The sequence below is a fragment of the Ascaphus truei genome, chromosome 4 (genome assembly GCF_040206685.1).
Source record: "Ascaphus truei isolate aAscTru1 chromosome 4, aAscTru1.hap1, whole genome shotgun sequence".
NCBI lineage: Eukaryota > Metazoa > Chordata > Amphibia > Anura > Ascaphidae > Ascaphus > Ascaphus truei.
In genome coordinates this window covers 363,178,981-363,187,627 of record NC_134486.1, presented here as the reverse complement: position 1 = coordinate 363,187,627, position 8,647 = coordinate 363,178,981, and positions in this window count along the sequence as shown.

The following is an 8,647-nucleotide window of genomic DNA, read 5'->3' as shown; positions in this document are numbered from 1 at the left end:
ATACTGAAGAAGAAAGTGATATGTAATTATATGGTAAATGTATGTTATTGTCTGCTAGTAAAAACTTTTTTTCTGCACATGTAGTGTTTCCCCCCCCCCCCCCCCATTTTTTAAAATTAAATCAAGGGTGTGTCTTACAATCGAGGAAGTACGGTATATGCAAAGATAATATCACCAAGAAAATACGTTATTGAAAGGTGCTAGTAAGCCATATTGGCCCCAGAAAGAGTAAGACACTTCATAGGCTGTGATACAAAATATATGGGTGGCTTCGCTGGCTGATACTATATATGTCAGATGCATTTACCAGAACACCCTCCTACTATCTCTGTAAGCTCCCCCTATTTACCACTTAGATTGTAAGCTCTTCGGGGCAGGGACTCCTTTTCCTAGTGTTACTTTTATGTCTGAAGCGCTTATTCCCATTATGTGTTATATTATTATATCATGTGTATTACTGCTGTGAAGCGCTATGTACCTGGATGGTGCTATATAAATAAAGATATACATACATGCCCAACATATAGGATGTTAGTGACAACACTTAGATAGGTATCAACCTCAGGGGCACTTTCTGAGGTATTGTCAGTGTCTACATGTGGGGAATGCAGGTTTTTGTTACACCAGAGACTTTAGGATTTGTTGGATATACTGTAGCTGTTCCACCTGAAGGGATATGGGCCTATTAAAAAAAGAGATGGAATACATGTATTCATCTCGGAGGGGAGAAGGATAAATATAATATGCACTCATCAGATATAGAATTTGGAGAAAATATAGACAAAAAGATCTCACCCGGGTCAGGTTGGTGCTAGGATCCTATGCCCCCACCGCTAGGCATAAATAATCAGAACAATAGTACAATATTCATCTTGGAGGGGAACTATTATACTCAGTTAGGCTTCGTCCATAGTGCAGGATACGGCACAAGCAATGTAGCTCGCGCCGAAACAAACACTAGGATGCCAATGCATATGTGCATAGTGCGCGTGCACATGCGCTACAGGGAGAGCGGCAACAAGTTTGTATTTCTAGTGTGACGCCGGGTCGAGCGCGGAAGCTAGCGCGTTCTTCTATGGACGAAGCCTTCACAGTTCAGATGCTCCATCAGCAAGTATTTAAACTGGATGAGAGGGGCAGTGAAATGAGTCAGGAGAAATCCAACCTCCCCTTCCAAGAGGCAGAAATTGGGTGAGACTTTAGGGCGAGAAATATATCCAGGGTAACACAATGCAACTAAAAAAAGAACAAGGATCAATAACACAGGTAGAAGAAGGCGTACAGTAAGAACAGGAGGGATTAGGAAAAGCAGTAACAATAGTCTTCGGACATTATGTACAAATACTTGTCGTTTGGGGTATAAAAGCCCAGAACTAATTGCAATGATAGCCAGGGAGGAATTGGATATTGTGGCTTTTACTGAATCATGGGCGAATTAAAATCAGGACTAGGACATAGCTATGCCAGGCACCCCCAATTTCGAAAAGGAAAGGGTAGGAAGAAAGGGAGAGGCACTGGAATTTATGTGAATGGCAACATCAAATGTACTTTAATACAAGGTACTGGAGAAAAGACAGAGACCAGTTTGATAACCCTAGAAACTGATGGGAAGGTTGTTGTTTTTTTATATATTGGGGAGATCTACAGACCTCAAGGACAAGAAGAGAAATTGGACAGGGTGATAGAGAATGGAAATACCGCTAAAAGATAGAATTGTTGAATATCTCAAGTGCATCAATGCACAGTACACTATCCCAGGCGGCATGGATTTACTTGGGATGAGATTATATCAAACAAATCTGATAGATTTTTTGGGGACTGGGTGACTAAAGTAATAAATCTGGATGGAGCGGTAGATGTAGCTTAGATTTTAGGAAGGCCTTTGAAACTGCCTCACATAGATGACTGATAAGCAGGTTGCATTCGATTGAATTGTAAGATGATTGAATGGATAAGACATTGGTTGAAGGGTTGGCGAGAGTGAATGGTGGTGGATTGAGTACATTCAGAGGAGGGGAATGTGACCAGTGGAATATCTCAAGGGTCTGTATAGGAGCCGGCTTTCAGTAATATATTTATTAGTCACGTTATAAATGGTCTTGCAGAGAAAGTATGCCTTTTTACAGATTAAACAAAGATCTGCAACAGGGTAGACACTCCAGGGGAATGGGGGGGGGGGATGTGTAAACAAAAAGATGAATAATTTAGTAGATTAGAGCAGGGGTGCGCAAACTGGGGGGCGTGCCGGTTACAGAGGCACCACACTCTTCAGCATGAGGCCTCTGTAACTCACTTACCTGAATTCAGCCGGCTTCAACTCAGGCAGTGTTAGGGTTAAATCTATGCCCTTGCTGCAGTAAACAACTTCCTTGAGTGACGGGGGGGGGGGGTTTGGGAGTGGGGGGGGTTAAAGGTCTGGGAACTGCCCACACTTGGGGCTCAGACCTGGTACCCTACTCAGATAACAAAAAGGGTCTGCAGCCATATTTGGGTTCTCTCTCACTCCTCAGTAAGAGAGGTGTGTTCTATCCTCTTCCCTCTGGGTGAGTGGGATGTACTTTATCCTGGACAAGGGACCTGGTGCCAGGCCTTCCCACCCGCAGGGGAGTGGAAGCAGCTACCCCCTGCTCCACCAGGGAGTGTGGGAGATTGGGATAGAACTTTGGGGCCTCAAGCCCTGGGGGTTGAGTCCAGGGACCAAAGAGAGTAGAGTGTGCTATAGTGTATGCTGTGTGAAGACTAAAGAACCAGTTATCTGTTTTATACGCCTGCCTGAGGCTGCAGTCTGTCAGGGGAAGTGCGAGATGCACAGGGACTGCACCTACCTATGATAGACCCTGTGGGATTGGAGGCGCTGTACCAACGGAGAAGAGAGCTGCGGATCACCAAAAGACTGTCCTGTTGATTCCCCAACTAACATCGTCGGAAGCTCATGTTGGCGGAAGCTCGGTCTTCTGTATACCTGCAGTTGAGCACCACAACACCGTGTAACAGTGAGATCTCCCGTCGGGTGGGGGAACACCAGTTATTCATATCTTACACTTGAATTTATAGATATGTACAGTTGTGTGAAAAAGAAAGTACACCCTCTTTGAATTCTATGGTTTTACATATCAGGAAATAATAACAATCATCTGTTCCTTAGCAGGTCTTAAAATTAGGTAAATACAACCTCAGATGAACAACAACACATGACATATTACACCGTGTCATGATTTATTTAACAAAAATAAAGCCAAAATGGAGAAGCCATGTGTGAAACACCCTTACTGCTTCCATAGGAATTAAGATGCTAAGTAGCAGACAGATGCTGCTAGTCAAATGCCCTTAATTAATTGATCATCAGCAAGTGTGACCACCTCTATAAAAGCTGAAGTTTTAGCAGTTTGCTGGTCTGGAGCATTCAGGTGTGTGTTAACACAATGCCAAGGAGGAAAGACATCTGCAATGATCTTAGAGAAGCAATTGTTGCTGCCCATCAATCTGGGAAGAGTTATAAGGCCATTTCCAAACAATTTAAAGTCCATCATTCTACAGTGAGAAAGATTATTCAAAAGTGGAAAACATTCAAGACAGTTGCCAATCTTCCCAGGAGTGGACGTCCCAGCAAATTCACCCCAAGGTCAGAGCGTGCAATGCTCAGAGAAATTGCAAAAAACCCAAGAGTTACATCTCAGACTCTACAGGCCTCAGTTAGCATGCTAAATGTTAAAGTTCATGACAGTACTATTAGAAAAAGACTGAACAAGTATAGTTTGTTTGGAAGGGCAGCCAGGAGAAAGCCTCTTCTCTCTAAAAAGAACATGGCAGCACAGCTTAGGTTTGCAAAGTTGCATCTGAACAAACAAAAAGACTTCTGGAACAATGTCCTTTGGACAGACGAGACCAAAGTGGAGATGTTTGGCCATAATGCACAGCGCCACGTTTGGCGAAAACCAAACACAGCATATCAGCACAAACACCTCATACCAACTGTCAAGCACAGTGGTGGAGGGGTGATGATTTGGGCTTGTTTTGCAGCCATAGGACCTGGGAACCTTGCAGTCATTGAGTCGACAATGAACTCCTCTGTATACCAAAGTATTCTAGAGTCAAATGTGAGGCCATCTGTCTGACAGCTAAAGCTTGGCCGAAATTGGGTCATGCAACAGGACAATGATCCCAAGTACATCAGCAAATCTACAACAGAATGGCTGTAAAAGAAAAGAATCAAGGTGTTGCAATGGCCCAGTCAAAGTCCAGACCTCAACCCGATTGAAATGCTGTGCATAAAGAAATGCCCACAAACCTCAATGAACTGAAGCAATGTTGTAAAGAAGAGTGGGCCAAAATTCCTCCACAACGATGTGAGAGACTGATAAAGTCATACAGAAAATGATTACTTCAAGTTATTGATGCTAAAGGTTGTTCTACAAGCTATTGAATCATAAGGTGTACTTAGGTTTTCACACATAGCTTCTCCATTTTGGCTTTATTTTTGTTAACTAAATCATGAAACGGTGTAATATGTCATGTGTTGTTGTTCATCCGAGGTTGTATTTACCTAATTTTAAGATCTGCTAAGAAATAGATGATTGTTATTATGTCCTGATATATAAAACCATAGAATTCAAAGAGGGTGTACTTTCTTTTTCACACCACTGTATATAAGTACAGAATTTACACTCTAAACAATGTACAGGTGGTCCTCAGTATCCAACGATCCGTTTTCCGTCGAACGGCTTATCCGATGCCCCATAATGCAGTCTGCTGGACGCATTATCCAACGTTGGAACCGCTTATCTGACGCTCACCGCAGCGGATTAACATAAATCCGCAAAACGACAGTCCGCTATCCGACGGCGGTTTGTGAGACGGAGTCCAGCGGATAAGCGAGGACCGCCTGTATATAGAGACAGCACATTAATCCACACAGTTTACACGCTAAAGTCGAGTTGATGGTGGCATCGAGGGCTTGCGCCACCACGTGCCCTTCTGCTGCCCCAGCGATGTGTGCAGTAGGCTACAGGAGATTGGGGAGACGATTAGGGGCATGGCGGTGGCGTGGCGAACGCGTCACGAAGCTGGTTTGCCCTCATTGGCTGAACAAGCTCACGTGACCCTGACATCACGCGACTGCAGCCCAAAATCACAGATTTACTTGTCGGGCCAAAATGTAGCAGCGTCAACGCGGTACAGCACCGCGGGCACCTGAGGAACTGCAATAGGAAATCAGCTAAGAGTCCCGAAAGTGCACATGCACGCACACAGCAACGCCCCAACCATGATCGCGGCCTAATATAGACAAAGAACACTAATCCACAGAGCACACACTGTAATGTCATACACACCAAACAAAGAAAACGTTTCCTCTGTGTTTGGGCAGCATGGTAAGGGCTGGAGGGAAGCCGCAGAGGGTTGAAGGTCCTGCCTCTCCAAACCCTCATGCCTACTCTTTGCTGCGTGCCACTCACTGGTGCCAAGCTAGGAATTCTGGGATGTAAAATCTCAGTGCTTGGCATTGGGTGACAGCCGCAGAGCCCTGAAAAATCACGCCCCAGAATTCAAAGTGGCACTCCACCACTGTGGCTCTGGCCCATTAGAGTGTAAGCTCTGTGGATTCGTGTGCTGTATATATACACTACATTAGTGTCAGTTCTGTACCTATATACATATCTATACATTAGAGTGTAAGATATGTATCTGACACTGTCAGTGTTGATCAGCATGGTGCACCATTTTGGTGGGGAGGCTCGTGGGGGTTCTTCTCTCATTTATATGTAGCCCTCTTTCCCTCTGACTAGACGGGTCTACTGGTGCTGGCTTTACCTGCTGGCTCACAGAGATCTGAACCTCCCCTACTGGGAGCCTGGGGCAACAATATAATAACTGGCAGCGCCTCCACTTGCCCAGGATCCCCAAAGTGTGAGATTCCCCTGAACAAGAACAATACCAGTAGCTCACAGATTATAATGATAACCTTTACTGTATATGTTACACAAATAAACATAGATAACCTTTTGACTCCCGTGGCCCCGGGCCACACTTCACCGTACAGGTGTTGTCCCACCACCGTGTATTTCCCACACCGTGTCCAACGTAACAGACCAGTCCCTTGGTCACTTAACCCCTGAGTGTCCCCAAGGAACCCACCCCCCAAGGCGGTATCCGCGCCTATAAGATGTGTATGTATGTTGGTGCACTTATGGAAATACCTGCTGGGTGCACCAGCACCCGAGCTGCTGACTCTTCAAAAAGGATCTGCCGATCCAGCGCAGTCTCTCCCGATGAGTTCCCCTCACAGGGGATGTCTCCAACGTGCCCAAACTACAAGTACAGGATCCTTAGCGCAGTACTGTGTCCCTGACTGATACTAATCACTAACCAGACAAGGTCCCTATCTAAAGGGCTGTTCCCTGTAGCAGCCACAAACTAGTGGTGTCTCAGGGCCTGCACTGAGGCCTAGGGGGAATTCAGGCCTAATGCAGTGGGTCACTGACCCCTGCACACACCTCCTCTCCCCTTGATATCCCAGCACCCACTCACTAGCGTGGTCTCCGTTGAACACTTCCTTATCCTGTCAGCAGGGATCTCTTAAGCCCTGTTGACTATCTGAGGACAGGTGACTCACTCGGAGGCTCATGGATATGTAGTTTCAGCCTATAGCCTCCTAGGATTGGCCCAGCTTCGCGCGCTTACCACTGTGCATGCACGAACTGCCTGGCGGGGTCACCGCAACTCGGACTCCACTGCGCAGGCACGAGCTCTAAAGATGGAAGCACACTAAACCATACAGCGCCGGGAGCCCCCGGCAACACAGCCGCCCCTCCTGCAACCTCGCAGCGCTCACCGGAGTTAGAAACGGGGACCTGGTACATATATATGTCTTTCTTGACATAAGGTCTCCAGAACTTAATATTTGTACGCCTGAAGAAGGGACAAGTGCAGTCCTGAAAGCTTGTACTTTTTAACCATACGTTAGCTATTAATTATAGAAGCATTACATGTGATGGTGTTTTTTTTTTTACATAGGTTTAAAGCATGGGGTATCCAGAGTTGAATTTGAATTGATTTCAGCTCCAGGAATCCCATGCTTCCATCCTGAGATATTTACCTCCGCAGGGGATGCCAGTATCACTGCTCAGTTTAAATGTCGTTAAAAGGTAGTATCTCGGGAAGCAGGGAGTCCTTGGAGCTGTTATTAACTCGTTCAGCTCCGGAGGCCCTCTGCTTCAAACCAATTTTTTTTATGTGTCACCAGGAATGCCCTTTAAAGATATCACTTCTGTCCGTTTGTCTATTCTACGGGCAAACAGAGTGCCGTCCTCTATTTGTGTTTACATAAATATTGTGAGCCTCTCTGTGTTTTCCCTCACGATATGTTATCTGTGGAACTCCCTCACACTCAGTATATGCCAAGCAGCTTCTCTCCCCACCTTCAAGACAAACCTGAAAACCCACCTTTTAAATTAAGCATTTAAATAACCTGAATTTATGGCTATTGTCCCACAGTCACTCCTGCCAAGCACTGCCATCTACTGCACCTATTCCCTCACCTGCTGAGTTTCTCAACATACCGTTGAGAGCGAGCGCGCATGCGCGATCAAACACATTGCGACAATGTGTTTGACCAGCGTGAGCGCTCCACGCGCAGCGGCTTGGCGAGACAAATTATTTTGAATTTGTCACCCTTGCCCTGGTCACGCGCGCAGTTCAGCCAATGAGGGCGAACCAGCATGGTGACGCCCCAGCCACGCCTTCCCGCCAGGTGAGTGAACAGAGACCACATATTGCTCAGGTGACAGGTGTGCGCGCCTACTTGCGCTGTCGTGCACACACTCTGTCCGCAACATTAGGCCTTGATTATACCAGCTCCGACAGGGCGCGCGCTCCCTCAGGGCAATGCGCACAACCGAAACCTGCACTGCAGGCAGGAGGCATCGGGAGGCAAAAAGGGAGACGTGGCCATGACGTCACGTGAGCTGTTCGCCCTCATTGGCTGAACCACTCACGTGACATGGCCGTCGCTCAGGAAAATCTATTTCTAGGATATGCTCTAAATTTGCACGCTTGGCCGCCTCGTTTGCGCGCTCTCAGTGCAAAACATGCATTTGTTTTGGCGTCCTGGTGTGGCCGCCGCATTTGGTATAAGCACGGCCAAGTCTATGTCCTGAACTATTTTTTCCATGCAGTTTTTAAATAAAAAATAAAAAAAAAACACAACAAAAGAAACACATGGAAATATTATGTTTTATATACATGTTCAGTTAAAGCTTTTGCAGCATTTCCATTTTTGTCCCTAACCAAGGAGGTTAAGAAGTAATGACAACCAGACCCTATGCAATTATGTTCTCAACACGGTGTGATGTGTAATTATTTATTTATTAGTGTTGGGGGGGAGGTGGTGTTATTCACATGCATGTGTCTGCGGCCCTTCCTTGTCATGGTGCATGTGCAGGCCTGCTCTGTGCATGATGATGATGAGGCAGCAGCACCTCTGCTGCAGGAAGTTCGCGCCACGCCCAGGACCGCGCGACTCCCAGAAGAGAGAGAGATATAGCACGCGGGCGGGGCGGGGTGGGGGGAGCTGCAACTCGGTTGCCACAGCGACAGTGACGTCATCTCACCCTGGATCTCATTGGAGGAAACCCCGTGGCCCAAGCCGTAG